The sequence below is a fragment of the Pan troglodytes genome, chromosome 4 (genome assembly GCF_028858775.2).
Source record: "Pan troglodytes isolate AG18354 chromosome 4, NHGRI_mPanTro3-v2.0_pri, whole genome shotgun sequence".
NCBI lineage: Eukaryota > Metazoa > Chordata > Mammalia > Primates > Hominidae > Pan > Pan troglodytes.
In genome coordinates, this window is record NC_072402.2 from 45,567,018 (window position 1) to 45,586,309 (window position 19,292).

At 44.6% G+C, this 19,292-nt stretch overlaps 1 pseudogene; it reads left to right on the top strand.

Annotated features, from left to right (window-relative positions):
- Nucleotides 1-18,721: 18,721 nt before the first annotated feature.
- LOC100608369 (small ubiquitin-related modifier 2-like) lies at nucleotides 18,722-19,006 on the top strand (annotated as a pseudogene).
- Nucleotides 19,007-19,292: the final 286 nt, after the last annotated feature.

Sequence of the window (19,292 nt, forward strand, 5' to 3'; positions counted from 1 at the left end):
GGGAGCTCTTTTTTTTTTTTTTGAGACAGAGTCCTGCTCTGTTGCCGAGGCTGGAGTGCAGTGGCGTGATCTTGGCTCACTGTAAGCTCTGCCTCCCGGGTTCACACCATTCTCCTGCCTCAGCCTCCCGAGTAGCTGGGACTACAGGTGCCCGCCACCACGCCCAGCTAATTTTTTTTGTATTTTTAATAGAGACGGGGTTTCACTGTGTTAGCCAGGATGGTCTCCATTTCCTGACCTCGTGATCTGCACGCCTTGGCCTCCCAAAGTGCTGGGATTACAGGCATGAGCCACCGTGCCTGGCCTGAGCTCGGTTTTTAAGATGTGAGTCTTGCCGACTCTCCCGGCTGAATAAAGCCCTTCCTTCTTTAACTTGGTGTCTGAGGGGTTTTGTCTGTGGCTTGTCCTGCTACACATGCCTGACTAATTTTTGTATTTTTTTTGTAAAGACGGAGTCTTGCAATGTTGGCCAGGCTGGTCTTGAACTCCGGGGTTCAAGCAATCCTCCTGTCTTGGCCTCCCAAAGTCCTGGGATTATAGGCATGAGCCATTGGGCCTGGTACATTTTTCTTTTTTTAAACTTTTTTTTTTTTTTTTTGAGATGGAGTTTTGCTCTTGTTGCCCAGGCTGGAGTGCAATGGTGCAATCTTGGCTCACCACAACCTCCACCTCTCAGGTTCAAGCGATTCTCCTGTCTCAGCCTTCCCAAGTAGCTGGGATTATAGGCATGCACCGCCAAGCCTGGCTAATTTTGTATTTTTAGTAGAGACAGAGTTTCTCCATGTGGGTCAGGCTGGTCTCGAAATCCTGACCTCAGGTGATCCACCTGCCTTGGCCTCCCAAAGTGCTGGGATTACAGGCGTGAGCTACTGCGCCTGGCCGGGCCTGGTACATTTTTCTTTTAGGCCAAATATAAGTACTTTTCTTACAGTTGTTTTTGTGGTAGAAGGAAAAGTGCCTCTCTTTTCTTTCTTCCTGTTCAACTCTGAACCCATTCCAAGCTGGCTTCTATACTCATCACTCCCCTGAAGCAGCAGGACACAGTAGCCCTCACTTATCTGTGGGGCAAATGTTCCAAGCCCCCAGTGGATGTCTGAAACCACGGAGAGTACCAAACCCTATAGATACTATATTTTTTCCTATATGTACATATCTATGATAAAGTTTATAAATTAGGCACAGTAAGAGATTAACAATAAATAATAATGGAATAATTATAATGTTATACCATTCACAATTTCACAGAGAGATTTGTTCTTACTGTAGATCTTAGCAACCTTGGGATACAATTTTTTTCTTTCCTTATTAAGTTGAGAACTTTCAACTTTTCACTTAAAGGAAGCACTTTATGGCTTCTCTTTGGCATTTCCAAATTGCCAGCACCACTACTCTGGTGCAATGGGGTCATTTTTAAGTAAAGTAAGGGTGACTTGAATGTAAGCACTGCAATGCTGTGACAGTCAAACTGATAACGGACAGGGCTAATAAGTGTCTCATGGACAGGAACCGTGTACAGCTATGCTGGACAAATGGAGAATTCATGTCCCAGCTGGGCTGGAGTGGGACAGCGTCAGATTTCATCACGCTACTTGGAATTGTGCTCAATTTAAAACTTATGAATTGCCTGGGCATGGTGGCTTATGCCTATAATCCCAGGACTCTTGGAGGCTGAGGCAGGCAGATCGCTTGAGCCCAGGAGTTCGAGACCAGCCTGGGCAACATGGCAAAACCTTGTCTTTACAAGAAATACAAAAATTAGCCAGGGGTGGTGGTGGTGTGCACCTGTAGTCCCTGTTACGCGGGAGGCTGGCTGAGGTGGGAGGATCACCTGAGTCCAGGAGGCGGAGGTTGCAGAGAGCTGAGATCATAACACTGCACTCCAGCCTGGGTGACAGAACAAGACTCTGTCTTAAAAAAAACAAACAAACAAAAAACAGGCCAGGCACAGTGGCTCACGCCTGTAATCCCAGCACTTTGGGAGGCCAAGAAGGGTGGATCGCCTGAGTTGGGAGTTCAAGACCAGTCTGACCAACATGGAGAAACCCTGTCTCTACTAAAAATACAAAATTAGCTGGGAGTGGTGGTGCATGCCTGTAATCCCAGCTACTCAGGGGGCTGAGGCAGGAGAATTGCTTGAACCCGGGAGGCTGAGGTTGTGGTGAGCCGAGATCGTGCCATTGCAATCCAGCCTGGGCAACAAGGGCAAAACTCCATCTCAAAAAAAAAAAAAAAAAAAAAGAGAGAAAATTAGCCAGGTGTGGTGGCAAGCACCTGTAATCCCAGCTACTTGAGAGGCTGAGGCAGGAGAATTGCTTGAACCCTGGAGGTGGAGGTTGCAGTGAGCCAAGATCTTGCCGTTGTACTCCAGCCTGGGTGACAGAGCAAGACTCTGTCTCAAAAACAAACAAACAAACAGAAACAAAAAAACTCTTATGAATTGTTTATTTCTGGAATTTGTCATTTAATATTTTCAGACTGTGGTTGATCACAGGTAACTGAAATTGTGGAAAGCAAAACCGTAGATAAGGGGCCTACATACTTTCAGCTGTATATTATCTCATTTCTATACGGCTTTCAACATAATTGATCTCTCTGTTCTTCTTGAAACATTCTCTTTCCTTGGCTTCCAGAATACTGCATTTGATTGTCTCAAAGGAAGCTCGAGTTCTTTGTGTCCTAAAATAAACTTAGGATCTTTCCCCCAAACCTAATCCTCTTCTATCTCATTGGATGGTGCCATTTATCCAGTTTAGCAAATCAAAAACTTAGTTATCATCCTTAACACCTCCCTTTTTTGTAATCTATTACCAGGTTGCATCATTTTTTACCTTCTAAATGTTTCTCAAATCAATCCAAAAATTTTCATCTCCATCACTATCAAGTCTAGGCTGCCATCATCTTTACCACTACAGTCATCTCCTAGCTAACCTTCCAAGTTTACACTTTCTTTTATCCAATCTATTTTCCACATTCTGCCATAGTAATAGTAATATTTCCAAATGCAAATCTTACAATGCATTGCCCACCGCATAACACTCCACCCCAGCGTTCCAGTAGCTTTCCATTATCCTTTTGACAAACTCAAATCATTATCATGGCCAATAACATCCTACATGGTTTTGCCCCAACTTACCTTTTCAGTTTCATTTCACATTAAGCTGTTTCCTGCTCTCTGGGTTCCACTAGCCCTTTAGTACTCTCTTCAATTGTGCTATTTTGTCTTCCAATACAAGACATTGCTCAGATAGTTTTCCATGCCCTAGAACACTCCTGTTAAATCAAGTTTAGCCTAAAGCTGCCTCCTTACATATTTTAAGTTCAGCCTAAAGGTTTCTCTGTACATCATGAACTATTACCCAAATGGAGTTAGTTGTAAACAGATTGTAGCCTACTCTTGTGCCAAGTTTTGACCAGTCAAAGGTGGCCAACTGTTCAAATTGTGTTCAAATAAGGCAAACACCGAGCTGTAACCAATTTGGCTTTTTCTGTGCCTCACTTCCATTTTCTGTATGCCACTTTCCGTTTTCTGTCCATAAATCTTCCACCACATGGCTGTGCTGGAGTCTCTGAGCCTACTCTGGCTCGGGAGGCAGCACAATTCATGAATCATTCTTTGCTCAATTAAATTCTTCTGAATTTAATTTGGCTAAAGCCTTTCTTTTAACACTCCCTACCTGAACATTTTCTTATTAACACCCTCCTTATCCTTTTTCTTGCAGGTTGAGTTCTCCAGAAGCAGACTCACATGGAGTTTAGTGCGGAAAAGGGTGCTTTTGGGACCAACAACTGGGAAAGAGAGGGAAAGAAAGCATACTTTGGCAGAGGGAGAAGTCAAGAAGTAGTACAGTCCAACAAAAGCCTCATGGAGACCTTTGGAGCTAAAATGATCTTTCAGGTATCTTACATTCGGTTGAAATGACTGGACCTTTATACTCCCACTTCAGTCATTCATGAGATGTACATCAACCTTGGAAGGATGATTCTTTGCATGTAAGGAATCCCTAAAGGTACCTATAGCTAAAGATCATCTGCTGACCACATTCCCCATAGGGCAAGAGATCTTTCTTTGAAGGAGGATTTGGGTTGTGCACAGTAGTGTTGAAGGACTTCCTTCTTAGTTCAGCTAAAAACAAGATTCTTGTCACCTGACCATGAAAGGTTAGGCTTGCAGACACTCTGAAGGGTGAGAAAAGTAGAATTTATTGGTCACAAAGAAAAAAAAAGGGAAACAGGGACTCTCAGCAGAGGGAGACTCCTGCTAGTACATAGGCTTCCCACCTTACAGATTGAATCCCAGGTTCCACCCAGGAAGAGGAGGGGCCAGGCTCCTCCTGCTGTAAAGGGTGTGAACTTTTGTGGCTCTACTCCAGTGTGCACAGGCTGGTCAGAGTTTCTCCAGGAGCCTCTTTACACTTGGCTGTCTCAGTAGTATGTTGGTAAACATTTAACAACCAGCTCTTTGGGAGAAAAAGCCCCATTTTATAGTGTTTGCCAATTTCCATGGTGTACATACCCCCACCATGGCCACTTTCAAGCTACCGATTGTGATATCGGTGAATGTGGAACTGGGAAAAGATGCACGATAGATAACCTCAAAAGCACAGATAATAGTAAAATGTAGTAAAAAATAATTAGGAAGTGATGAGTTTTGAGTATTATTGATTTGTGTTTTTAATACAACTTTACATAATATTTAATAATGGTTGTTTAAAACCTGTCTCAAAATTCCTAACAATTCAATTATTGGCACCCATGAGGCAGGATGATCCGGCTCCAGCACCACTGCTGGTCACACAACACAGTATCCACCACACTCCTCACCCAGCTCAGTAACCACTTTCTCAGGGAGCCTTTCTAAAACCCTCAATGAAGATAAAATATTACTATTATATGTTATTAAGCTACTGTGTACTTCTTCTTTATCACAGGGTAGTTTTTTATTTATTCTACTGTTAGATTAGTTGATTATGCTCCATGACAGTAGAGACAGAGACTATTTTACTTCTTCCTTCCATCTCCTCTATTAAAAATTGCTGGGCGTGATAGCTCACGCCTGTAATCTCAGCACTTTGGGAGGCTGAGGTGGGCGGATCCCTGGAGGTCAGGAGTTTGAGACCAGGCTGGCCAACATGGTGAAACCCCATCTCTACTAAAAATACAAAATTAGCGCGGCGTGGTGGTGCAGGCCTCTAATCCCAGCTGCTTGGGAGACTGAGGCTGGAGAATCACTTGAACCTGGGAGGTGGAAGTTGCAGTGAGCCGAAATCACACCACTGTATTCCAGCCTGGGCAACAGAGTGAGACTCCATCTAAAAAAAAAAAAAAAAAAAATTGCAGATACAATACTTGTTGAAAGAGTAAATGAATGATGAAAACAGAAAGTGTGTATATCTTTATATATTCAAGAAATCTGTTCCTTCTAAAAAAGAGGTTTTTTCTATTATAAATGAATTATGTACAAAGGAGTCTCATCACATACAAATTTACCATATGCAAACTCAACCATATTAACTCAACCCCACAAAACTAAGAGAGGGAGAAAGTGGCAATGTAAATGGTGCATGATTCTACCTAACATTCCTCTCAGTGAACCATAGGCCGAGCATGAGACGGGATGTGTAAATCTGCTTTTCCTTGGTCCCTAGTTTGTTGGTTCTAGTTCCTGGGTGCCTCTGATAACATCATCTTACCAGAGTTAAGTGTGATTCTAAAAAGAAATACACGTAGATAGTTGATTTTCTGTTGTTCTGTCTGGTGCTCAATCAAACAAATAGCAACAATTCCAATGACAGGGGAAAAAAATAGGCCATGTTGCAAAATTACCCTGAACATTTATTAAATCACTATTGGACTTTCTGAGAGATGGCTCAATTTTTTTTTTTTTTTTTTTTGAGATGGAGTCTGGCTCTGTCACCCAGGCTGGAGTGTAGTAGCACGATCTGGGCTCACTGCAACCTCCGCCTCCTGGGTTCAAGCGATTCTCCTGCCTCAGCCTCCCGAGCAGCTGGGATTACAGGCCTGCACCACTGGCTAATTTTGTATTTTTAGTAGACATGGGGTTTTGCCATTTTGTCCAGGCTGGTCTAGAACTCCTGACCTCAGGTGATCTGCCTGCCTTGGCCTCCCAAAGTGCTGGGATTACAGGCATGAGCCACCGTGCCTGGCTGAGACGGCCCAATTTAAGGGATGTTTGGGGTAATATTGCATACATGATTTTTGTTTTTTGTATTAGCTTGGCACTGAGTCTCCATGGAATATGAAACTGCATTATTTTATAAAAGAACTGAAAATATAGAAAATTGGAAGAAAGTATACACACTTAAAGCCATAAAATAAGAAATCTATCTCTAAACTGCTCATGCAATAATAGTATATTTCCTTTTAGTCTCTTTTCTAAGGATAGTGTTTTGGAATTTTAGTTTGTATATTGTGGTACATGTATAATTTTGTATTCTTTTTTCTCCTACTATAACTGAGAAAGAAAAAAACATCTTTTAATCTGAGGAAGGCAAGCCTTTTTAAATTATCCAGGCCCAGACAGGCATTTAAACTGTAACAGCAGTCACTCCCCTCTTGAAGCCACTTGCTATGCGGGGCGCTAGACTGTAGTTCAACAATGGATAGCCGATCGCTAACCAATGTTATTTCTGTAAACCAAGGAGACTTCCTGACAAACAACTTTAGTAATTGCACCCTCCTGATACGTGGGTTTGAGCCTCTCCTTTGTTTCCCAGAGTACTCTCCAAAGCAAGCTGGAAGTATGTCCCATGCTGCAGTCCTCAACCTTGGCCCAAATTAACTCTCTAAAGTTTGCCTCAGCTTTGCCCTTTTAGGTTAACAGAACACAAAAATTTCTGTATTATAGTAAATTCAGTATAAATGTATATCTTGAATTTTCTGAAAAATGTGCTAGACATGCATTTTCCTCATTATGTTCTTTTTTTCTTTTTTCTTTCTTTTTTTTTTTTTTTTTGAGACAGTCTCTCTCTGAAGCCCAGGCTGGAGTGCAATGGCACAATCTAGGCTCATTGCAACCTCTGCCTCCTGGGTTCAAGCAATCCTCCTGCCTCAGCCTCCCAAGTAGCTGGGATTACAGGCATGTACCACCACGCATGGCTAATTTTTGTATTTTTAGTAAAGACGGGGTTTCACCATGTTGTCCAGGCTGGTCTCGAACTCTTGACCTCAGGTGATCCACACACCTCAGCCTCTCAAAGTGCTGGGATTACAGGTGTGAGTCACTGCACCCAGCCTTTCCTCATTATGTTCTAAAGATGATGGTTTAGTAACTATAACTATATAAGTGTTAAGTAAGGTTTATAGGAGGCCATTGTTTTGGGATAGCCTCCTGCCCTAGGCCCCAGCAGCCCAAACCAGAATGAAGTCACTTATGCTAAATGCCACGTAATCAAACCAAACTTTGAAATGGGCCAGTTTTCTAAAACACGGGGATTCCAGTCAACCTGAGTCAGCATAATAAGGAAGTCCCCTCTGGTTTTTTTTTTTTTTTTTTTTTTTAATTTTTTTTTGAGTCTGAGTCTCGCTCTGTTGCCCAGGCTGGAGTGCAGTGGCAGCAGTGGCATGATCTCAGCTCACTGCAACCTCCACCTTCTGGGTTCAAGCGATTCTCCTGCCTCAGCCTCCCGAGTAGCTGGGACTACAGGCGCGTGCCACCATGCCCAGCTAATTTTTGTATTTTTAGTAGAGACAGAGTTTCACCATGTTGGCCAGTTTGGTCTCGATCTCCTGACATTGTGATCCACCCACCTTGGCCTCCCAAAGTGCTGGGATTACAGGGGTGAGCCACCACACCCGGCCACTCCCCTCTGTTTTTAACCCTAGAAGGAAAGTAACTATGAAATGGCCAATTTACCTATTGGTCTCTGTTTCTGTTTTCTTCGGCCCTTTTTGGCCTACAAAGCCAACCTCCTCTGCTCTGTCTACCAGAACACCCATTCTATTTCATACAGTGAGGTGCTGCCTGATTCTACAATCACGAATAAAAGCCAATTGGATTTTTAAACTAAATTTTTTGTAATTTTTTCTTTTTTTTGGTTTGTTCTGAGATGGAGTTTCACTCTGTCACACAGGCTGGAGTGAAGTAGTGAGATCTCGGCTCACTGTAACCTCTGCTCCTGCCAGGTTCAAGCAATTCTCTTGCCTCAGCCTTCCAAGTAGCTGGGAATATAGGCACCTGCCACCACACTCGGCTAATTTTTGTATTTTTAGTAGATATGGGGTTTCACCAGGTTGGCCAGCCTGGTATCAAACTGACTTCAGGTTACCCACCTGCCTCGGCCTCCCAAAGTGCTAGGATTACAGGCCTGAGCCACTGTGCCCAGCCTGTAATTTTGTCTTTTGAAATAAATTAAAGTCAAACACCCTAATAGCAAATAGGCAAAGGAATGAACAGATAAGAGACAGTATAATTTAGCCTGAATGGCTACAGCCATATGAAAAGATGCTCAATCCCATTAGTAACAGGGAATTTCAAATGGAAACCACAGTGAAATACGATTCCGTATTCTTTGGATTGGCAACACTTTTGAAGTGTTATGACATCAAATGTGGTGTGGACCTTGCCCACTGCCTAGACAGAGCCGATTTCTCAAGACAGGGCAACTGCAATAGAGAAAGAGTAATTTAGGCAGAACTGGTTGTGCGAGAGACTGGAGTTTTATTATTAATTCAAATCTGTCTTCCTGAGCATTTGAGGAGCAGAGTTTTTAAGGACAACTTGGTGGGGGGGGCGGGGCGGGGGAAACCAGTAAGCCAGGAGTGCTGATTGGTCAAGGATGAAATCATAAGGAGTCAAAGCTGTCATCTGGAGCTGAGTCAGTTGCTGGGTGGGGGCCACAAGATCAGGTGAGCCAGTTTATTGATCTGGGTGGTGCCAGCTGATGCATCAAGTGCAGGGTCTGCAAAATATCTCAAGTACTGATCTTAGGAGCAGTTTAGGGAGGGTCAGAATCTTAGAATCTTGTAGCCTCCAGCTGCATGACTCCAAAACCATAATTTCTAATCTTGTGGCTAATGTTAGTCTTACAGAGGTAGTCTAGTCCCCAGGCAAGAAGGAGGTCTGCTTTGGGAAAGGGCTGTTATCGTCCTTGTTCCAAACTATAAACTATAAACTAAGTTTCTCCCAAAGTTAGTTCAGCTTATGCCCAGGAATGAACAAGGACAGCTTGGAGGTTAGAAGCAAGATGAAGTCGATTAAGTTAGATCTCTTTCACTGTCTCAGTCACAATTGTGCAAAGGTGGTTTCAGACATGAGAAAGGGAACTGACTTCTTTGGGAGAGCACATCATTAAAATTCCTTTGCAGAGCAATTTGGCATCATTTAGTAAAGTTGAAGATGCACAATTATTTGATAGCAATTTTACTCCAGGATGAACATCCTAGGGCAGTTGTTCTAAAGTGCGTTCTTCAGGCCAACAGCATCAACATCGCTTAAGGACTTGTTAGAAATGAATTAGAAACTCTGGGGGTGGGATTCAACGGTCTATTGTTTAATAAAACTCTCAGGTGATTCTGATGCTTTCTAAAATTTGAGGGCCACTGGCCTAGAGAAATACTTGCATATCAACACAAGGAGTCAGATTTGGGGTTCATTTTGGCATTGATGGTAATAGAACAGATGGGGTAACAATTTAAATGCTCATCAAGGCCGGGTGTGGTGGCTCACGCCTGTAATCCCAGCACTTTGGGAGGCCGAGTCGGAAGGATCACGAGGTCAGGAGATCGAGACCGTCCAGGCTAACATGGTGAAACTCCGTCTCTACTAAAAATGCAAAAAATTAGCTGGGTGTGGTGGCAGGTGCCTGTAGTCCCAGCTACTTGGGAGGCTGAGGCAGGAGAATGGCGTGAACCCGGGAGGCGGAGCTTGCAGTGAGCTGAGATCTCACTATTGCATTCCAGCCTGGGTGACAGAGCGAGACTCTGTCTCAAAAAAAAAAAAAATGCTCATCAGTATGATACACAATGAAAAATTACATATTCATATCGTGGAACACTATATAGCAGATAAAATGAGTGAATTAAAATTATGTGTATTAAGCTAAATAAATATTAAACTTGAGTGATAAGACTTAGGAATTTTCAGAAAGCAAACACACAAACCCCCCCTTCCCGCCAAAGAAAACTTGAGTGGGAAAAATAAGCTTGGAAGGACATATACAGTATTATACAACTTCTGTAAAGTCAAAAATCATGCCAAACAATATTATCTTTTGTTAAGAAGTAGATACTTGTGTAGTAAAAGTATAAATACATAAAAGAGAATGACAAATGCTAAATTAAAGATATTGTACTGGGAATGTGGTAGGGAGGGGAATCTGTTGTGTTTAGAAATGTTTTATTTTAGACTGAGTGGGTGTTCATTATATTACCTAATGTATTCTCTTTCTTTCTTTCTTTCTTTTTTTTTTTTGAGATGGAGTCTCGCTCTGTCATCCAGGCTGGAGTGCAGTGGCTCAATCTCGGCTCACTGCAAGCTCCGCCTCCCGGGTGCACGCCATTCTCCTGCCTCAGCCTCCCGAGTAGCTGGGACTACAGGTGCCCGCCACCATGCCTGGCTAATTTTTTGTATTTTTAGTAGCGATGGGGTTTCACCATGTTAGCCAGGATGGTCTCGATCTCCTGACCTCGTGATCTGCCCGTCTCGGCCTCCCAAAGTGCTGGGATTGCAGGCGTGAGCCACCGCGCCCGGCCTACCTAATATATTTTCTTTCTTTCTTTTTCTATGAGACGGAGTTTCGCTCTTTTCACCCAGGCTGGAGTGCAATAGAGAGATCTCGGCTCACCGCAACCTCTGTCTCCCAGGTTCAAGTGATTCTCCTGCCTCAGCCTCCCGAGTAGCTGGGATTACAGGCATGCACAACCAAGCCTGGCTAATTTTTTGTATTTTTAGTAAAGATGGGTTTCTCCATTTTGGTCAGGCTGGTCTTGAACTCCTGACCTCAGGTGATCCACCTGTCTCGGCCTCCCAAAGTGCTGGGATTACAGGCATGAGCCACGGTGCCCGGCCCATAATGTCTTTTCTAGACTTTTTTCCTTGATTTGTTTTATAAAGAATTGAAATAAAATGAAACTTACATACATGAACTCCAGAAAAACTCTGATACATAATCCTCTTGGGCTCATAGTACTTTATTCTTTTTTTTTTTTGAGACAGACTCTCTCTTTGTTGCGCAGGCTGGAGTGCAGTGGCACAGTCTCGCCTCACTGCAATCTCTGCCTCCCAGGTTCAGGCGATTCTCCTGCCTCAGCCTCCTGAGTAGTTGGGATTACAGGCGCGTGCCCCTAAGCCTGATTAATTTTTGTATTTTTAGTAGAGACGGAGTTTTGCCATGTTGGCCTGGCTGATCTCAAACTCCTGGCCTCAGGTGATCCGCCTGCCTCAGCCTCCTAAAGTGCTGGGATTACAGGTGTGAGCCACCGCGCCTGGCCCATAGTACTTTATTCTTGATCCTTTTTTCCTCCTTCATAAAGGTGACTTTATTGATTTCTCCAGTGATGTTCTGGGGTCTACCCCCTTCCCCCAGCTCTCTCCAGTTACCCGTCCCCAGCTCAGTCATAGAAGAGACCACATTTTCCACACAGGAAGGAGCTCAGGAACCCTGTCAGTGCATAAAGGAGGGCACAGAGAGATAAGGAGTGTCTGGAGAAGGAAGCAGGGAGTCTGAGATGGGAGGTCTCCAACAGACTGCAGGAAGAGGGGCCTGTGGGCAAGAGAGAGGCAAGAAGCAAGGAGGAGGCTCTCAGTAGAGGCAAAGGGAGAAGAGAGGCGGAGCCTACAGTGTCCTTTTAAATCTGGCCGCACCCCGACTTCGGACCCCACCTGCAGCTTGGTCTCACCACCTCCCCGTCCCTCTTTGCATCCTCTCTTCCAGCCCTGAGGCTGGTCTTGCCACTGCCCAGACATTTCAAGTTGTACATTTTCCTTGCCGCCTCCACAGCCTTTCATCTAGGGTCCCTCCCTCTTTTCTGTCCAAAGTCCTTCCCATTCTTTAAGTAAGTTGGAGCACCAGATAAATCCAGGCACTAGAGATGGTGTGTGTGTGTGTGTGTGTGTGAGAGAGAGAGAGAGAGACAGAGAGAGACAGAGAGGAGAGAGGACAGGTATTTAGGGGGCTGGGGTGAGGCTGCACAGGAAGCCGAGGGGGTCAGAGGAAGGGAGAAGGTGGGGGGTCAGAGGAAGGGAGAGGGCGTAGGAGGAGGAGTGTGTGGTGTGGCCCCAGGAGCACCCTTAGACCACTGTGCTGAGGGTGGAGTCATCCTCCGGGTGCACTGGCAACAGGGGCCGCTTGAGGGTGCGCCAGGTTTCATCTCGGTTCTGCCATACATAATGCACCAGGTCAGCCACCCCTCAACGGCAGGGGCCACCTTGGTGCTCCTCTGGGCCCTGCCCCGACCCACACAGCTCTTCCTCCCCTGCCAGCGGCAGGAGCTCCTGCCCCACCGAGGTCTGGTCGGGTTCTGGGGTCACACACGATGCCTGTCCTGGTGCCCGGCGCCAGCCTCACCAGCCTGAGCACTCCCTGGAGGGCACAGTCCCAGTTTCACGGGTTGGCGGATTGGTTCACTTGGATCTGCAGCCCCACGAAGGCCTCCACGGGCACCCAGGCCAGCTTTTCAGAGAGGTGGAGGTGGTGCACCATGCACGCCAGGGCCGAGAAGGCTGCCCCTAAGAGGCGGGTGAAGATATTACGGGACAGGTGCAGCTCCTCCAGGACAGGCGGGTGCTGGAAGGCACTGCGGGCACTGACGCCAGCTGGTTGGCATCCAGGCCTGCGGGTGTAGCTGGGATGCGGCGGGGCAACAGAGCTTAGGCCTGCCTGGCTGCAGCCAAGCGTCAGTTCACCGGCTTCCTCTGCCACATGGCAGCCCTGTGGAGGTGCCCGGGGGCTGGGCACGGTACCCCGGTGCCTGTCACCAGCGGGAGGGATGGGAGGTGACAGGCTGCTGGTGGGAGCATGGCCACAGATTGGCAGGGTCCCGGAGTGGAGTAGGACCCCTGTAGGCGGCAGGGCCTTCTCCTGTGCTGCTGCCCTCTCCTGGGAAGTAGCCTCCCTGCTGCTGGGCTCTGGAGATCCACTGCCTCCTTCACAAGTCCTGTTTGCTCCTGGCTGCTGGAAGTTGCGGGCTGGGGCCGAACAGTGTTGGGTTTCCTGGCATGTGGTTCCGGGCCCAGGTGTGGAATACCTGAGCCATGGCTTGGCCAGTCAATGCCAAGAGAGGGCAGATCCTGGACCTGGATGAAATCTGCCATGGGGAAACCAGGCCCCAATTCCAATTCCTGCCTCTGGCTCCCTTCCCAAAGCCTTGGCACTGCCATCTTCCTTCACCCTTCTGGAAGGAGTTTGGGACTTCCTCCCAGAACCCCTCTTCCTTGCCCAGAGCCTGGCTGGGCAGAAGGATCCCGGCTTGGCAGGCCTGAGGTGCAAAATAGGGTGGGGCCCATCTCACATCCACTGCCTGGCAGCAACCTGTATCCCCCACCTCCATCCATCCCTCTGCTGTCCTTGGCCTTTCTAGCATGCCCTGTGGCACTTTCTTCCATGGTGAGTGGACTTCCCTTGTCCTTTTCCTTGGAAAACATGTCTCTCTTCACCGGACCTCATTTCCTGGCTTCTCACAGTACTCAGCCCCTTTCTATTCTTCATCCTAATGTAAACATGTATGACGAAAAGACTTTTGAGGAACTAGACTTTTCAAGCTCCTTCTGGCTCTTTAATACTAAAATTTTGTATGTAATTAAAAAATAGAACCCAAGGGCTGGGCGTGGTGACTCACTCCTGTAATCCCAGCACTTTGGGAGGCTGAGGCAGGCGGATCACGAGGACAGGAGTTTGAGACCAGCCTGGCCAAGAGACCAGCCTGGCCAGTGTGGTGAAACCCTGTCTCTACTAAAAATACAAAAATTAGCCGGGCATGGTGGTGTGCGCCTGTAGTCCCAGCTATCCAGGAGGCTGAGGCAGGAGAATCGCTTGAACCCAAGAGGCAGAGGTTGCAGTGAGCTGAGATCTCCCCACTGCACTCCAGCCTGGGCAACAGAGCAAGACTCCATCTCAAAAAAAAAAAAAAAAAGAAAAAAAAATTGAACCTAAGATTCATAGGCCTTAGTATATTTAGTAAATAGCTCTTATTTACCTTTATAAGTTCTCTTTGTGCCTGAGTTATTTCTCATTACCTTCATGCTCTTATTGTATTCTGATCTTGAATTAAATAGATGCCAGGGATTTATAAAATAGAGTTATAAGAAATATTTTACAGCTATTAAAGTGGGCATAATTAAAAACCTTAAGACAGTTTCAAGAATACTGTAGAGAACTCCTGTGTTCCCTCCACCTGATTCCCTAATTGTTAGTAACTTACCATATCTGCCTTATTATTCTTTTTCTCTCTGTATAGATAAAGATTATTTCTTTTTCCAGAACCATCTGAGAATAAGTTACAGACATGATGCCAATCACCCCTAAATACTTTAGTGTCTGTTTCATAAAAATAAGGATACTCTTGTGTGTAATCACAGAATGCCCATGAAAATCAGGAAATTATCATTGATACCATAGCACCTTCTTTTTTTTTTTTTTTAGATGGAGTTTCACTCTTGTTGCCCAGGCTGGAGTGCAATGGCACGATCTCAGCTCACTGCAATCTCCTTCTCCCAGGTTCAAGCAATTCTCCTGCCTCAGCCTCCCAAGTAGCTGGGATTACAGGTGCCTGCCACCATGCCTGGCTAATTTTTTGTATTTTTAGTAGAGACTGGGTTTCACCATGTTGGCCAGGCTGGTCTCAAACTCCTGACCTCAGGTGATCCACCTGCCTCGGCCTGCCAAAGTGCTGGGATTACAGGCGTGAGCCACCGTGCTCAGCCACCATAGCACCTTCTAATCCACAAACTTCATTCAAATTTTACTGATTTTTCCCAATAAAGTTATTTATAGATCCAGGATCCAATACAGGATCACGTGTTGCATTTAATTGCCGTGTCTCATTTGTTTCCTTCTATCTGCAACAGTTCCTAGTCTCTTCTTTCTTTCATGACCTGGAATTTTGAAGAGGACAGGTCGATTATTTTGCAGAATGCCCATCAGATTGTGTTTGATGTTTCCCCATGATTGGATTTAGGATAATCATTTTGGCAGAAATACTGCAGAAGTGATGTCGTGTTCTTTTTTTTTTTTGAGATGGAGTCCCACACTGTTGCCCAGGCTAGAGTGCAGTGGTGCGATCTCAGCTCACTGCAACCTCCGTCTCCTGGGTTCAAGCGATTCTCCTGTCTCAGCCTCCCGAGTAGATGGGATTACAGGCTTGTGCCACCATGCTCAGCTAATTTTTGTATTTTTAGTAGAGACGAGGTTTCACCATGTTGGCCAGGCTGGTCTCTAACTCCTGACCTCAAGTGATCCACCTGCCTCGGCCTCCCGAAGTGCTGGGATTACAGGCATGAGCCACCAAGCCCAGCCAGCTATGTTCTTCTTAATGCATCATCTCAGAAGGCATATGATGTTGATTTGTCTCATCATTGGTGAAATTAACTGTCATCATTTGGTACGATGATGTTTGCCAGATTTTGCAATGTAAAGTTAGTAAGTATTTTTGTCTTGAGATACTTTGAGACTATGTAAAAATATTGTTACTGATAACGCATTTATTTTATTTATTTTTTATTTTTTTGAGATGGAGTTTCACTCTTGTTGCCCAGGCTGGAGTGCAATGGCGAATCTTGGCTCACTGCAACCTCCGTCTCCTGGGTTCAAGCGATTCTCCTGCCTCAGCCTCCCGAGTAGCTGGGATTACAGGCATATGCCACCGTGCCCGGCTAATTTTGTATTTTTTGTAGGGGTTTCTCCATGTTTGTCAGGCTGGTCTTGAACTCCTGACCTCAGGTGATCTGCCCGCCTTGGCCTCCCAGAGTGCTGGGATTACAGGCGTGAGCCACCGTGGCCGGCCTATTTATTTATTTTTTGAGACAGGGTCTTGCTGTGTCACCCAGGCTGGAATTCAGTGGTGAGATCATAGCTCACTACAGCTTCGAACTCCTGGGCTCAAGCGATTCTCTTGCCTCAGTCTCCCAAGTAGCTGGGACTACAGGTGCCAGCCACCACACTACACTCAGCTAATTATTTAAGTTAATTTTTTTTTAGAGATGGGGGTCTCAATGTTGCCTGGACTTTACCTATTTATATAAGTACCATTTTATTTGTTCTTTCACCAAAATGATTATTACTGTAAAGGTTATCAAATGATAATCATTGGCTGGGCATGGTAGCTCACACCTGTAATCCCAGCACTTTGGGAGGCTGAGGAGGGCAGATCACTTGAGCTCAGGAGTTTGAGACAAGCCTGGGCAATATGGCAAAACCCTGTCTCTACAAAAAATACAAAAATTAGCCGGGCGCAGTGGCATGTGCTTGTAGTCCCAGCTACTTGGGAGGCTGAGGTGGGAGGATTGCTTAAGCCCAGGAGTTGGAGGTTGCAGTGAGCTATGATCGTGCCACTGTACTCCAGTTTGGGTGACAGAGTGAGACCCTGCCTCAAAAAAAAAAAAAAAAAAAAAAGATAATCATTCCTTCTATTATTTCTTCCACATTTATTAGTTGACCTTCTATTGTAAGGGAAAGCTTTCCCATCCCTCTGCTCTCATTTATTTGTCTATTAATTTTTTGACTTTAAAAATTTTTTTTGTTTATTTTATTATATTTTTTGAGATGGAGTCTCCCTCTGTCATCCAGGAAAAAAAAATATATTTTGTTTGTAATTTCTATTTTATGTTGTCAATACTTCTGAGGAATATTTATCTATTAATTGATATTAGTATGGGCTCATAGGTTCCTATTTAATGGGTTATAAGAAATTGCTATAATTATGTCATTATTTTGACGCTCAAATTATCCCAGAGTTAGCCAGTGGGAGCCCCTTGGCTGGCTCTTGTGTCATTTTGACACATCCCCATGATCCTTTGAGAATTACCATACTTTATGGTACAATATGTTCTAGGTGTATTATATGCTTTCTCTGCTTTAGACCCGAAGTCAGCCATTTCTTCAAGGAGTTCTGGTTCCTTTTGAGGAGAATAATATTTAAAACCAAAGTCTTAGTGTCTGGTATGCTCATTGCTGCTGGTGTACTCATTGCATCTATGTGTGTGTGTACATGTGTGCATGAACATGTACATATACATATATTTATACATATACATATATAGTCGTCCTTTGGTACCTGTTGGCAGGAGGATTGGTTCCAGGACCTCCCACGCATATCAAAATCCATGGATGCTTAAATCGCTGATATAAAGTAGTATAGTATTTGCATATAATCTATGCACACCCTCCCTTACACTTTAATTCATTTCTGGATGACTTAGAATACCTAATATAATGTAAATGCTCTGTAAATAGTTGTTATACTGTATTGTCTAGGGAATAATGACAAGAAAAAAAGTGTGCGTGTTTAGTACAGAGGCAATTTTTTTCCAAACATTTTTCATCCACGGTTGGTTGAATCCACAGATGTGGAACCCACAGATACAGAGGGCTGACTATGTGTGTATACCTCGAAGATTAGGATTTCAACAAATAAATTTCGGGGGAACATAAACATTCAAACCACACCAACCATAAAACTGTTAGAAGAAAACATAGGTATAAATATTTATGGCCTTAGATTAGGCAATGATTTCTTAGATATAACATCAAAAGTACAAGCAACAAAAGAAAAAATAGGTAAATTAGACTTCATCAAAATTTAAATCTTATGCTTCAAAGGATACCACTAAGAAAATGAAAAGATGCAGACACAAAGAGGGGAACAACAGACACTGGGGCCTACTTAAGGATGGAGGGTGGAAGGAGGGAGAGGATAAGAAAAAATGTCTATTGGGTATTAGACCTAGTACCTGGATGATGAAATAATCTGTACATCAAACTCCCATGACATGAATTTACCTATATAAAAAACCTGCACATGTACCCTTGAACCTAAAATAAAAATGAAAAAGACAAACAAAAATATAACTAGAAAATATCCACTATTGAGACAAAATTATACAAAACCTAAATAAGGCTAGGCATGGTGGCTTACGCCTGTAATTCCATCACATTGGGAGGCTGAGGCAGGCGGATTGCTTGAGGCCAGGAGTTTGAGACCAGCCTGGGCAACATGATGAAAACCCATCTACAGAAAATACAAAAATTAGCTGTGCATGGTGGCATACACCTGTAGTCCCAACTACTCAAAAGGCTGAAGCAGAAGGATTGCTTTTGCCTGGGAGGTAGAGGTTGCAGTGAGTTGAGATCATGCCACTGCACTCCAGCCTGGGTGACAGAGCAAGACCCTGTCTCAAAAACAAACAAACGAAAAAAAAAAAAAAACCCCCCCACACAAAAAACCAAAAAATGAAACTTCAAAACCAACCCTAAATAAATGGAGGGATATGCCATCTTCATGGATTGGAAAGCACAGTTATAAAGATGACAAACCCCTGAATTGACATATGGATTCAATGAAAGCTAAGGTAAAATTCCAGCAGTTTTGTAAGAGAATATGTGTTTGGTGAATGTTGATAAGCTGACTCTAAAATGCATATGGAGCCCTCATCCACCACTGCTGCTTCCTTCTTCTGCTGCTCCTGGGGCTGCTTGTGTGCTCGTTTGGTGTGGACTTGGTGCCTCTTTTGTGAAGCAGCAGCTGAGGAGACTGGTGCTTGCTATGGCCGATGAAAAAAAAGCCCAAGGAAGGAGTCAAGAATGAGAACAAGGAACATATTAATTTGAAGGTGTTGGGGCAGGATGGTTCTGTGGTGCAGTTTAAGATTAAGAGGCATACACCATTTAGTAAACTAATGAAAGCCTATTGTGAATGACAGGTATTGTCAATGAAGCAGATTAGATTCTGATTTGACGGGCAACCAATCAATGAAGTAGACACACCTGCACAGTTGGAAATGTTGGATGAAAATAGAATTGATGCATTCCAACAGCAGACGGGAGGTGTCTACTGAAAAAGGAAACTGATTCTTTACTCCAGAACTCTGTTCTTTATTTTATTTATTTATTTTTGAGACAGAGTTAGTCTTGCTCTGTTGCCCAGGCTGGAGTGCAGTGGCGTGATCTCGGCTCACTGCAACCTCTGTCTCCCGGGTTCAAGCGATTCTCCTGTCTCAGCCTCCCGAGTAGTTGGGATTACAGGTGCCCACCACCATGCCCTGCTAATTTTTGTATTTTGAATAGAGATGGGGTTTCACCATGTTGGTCAGGCTGGTCTCGAACTCCTGACCTCAGGTGATC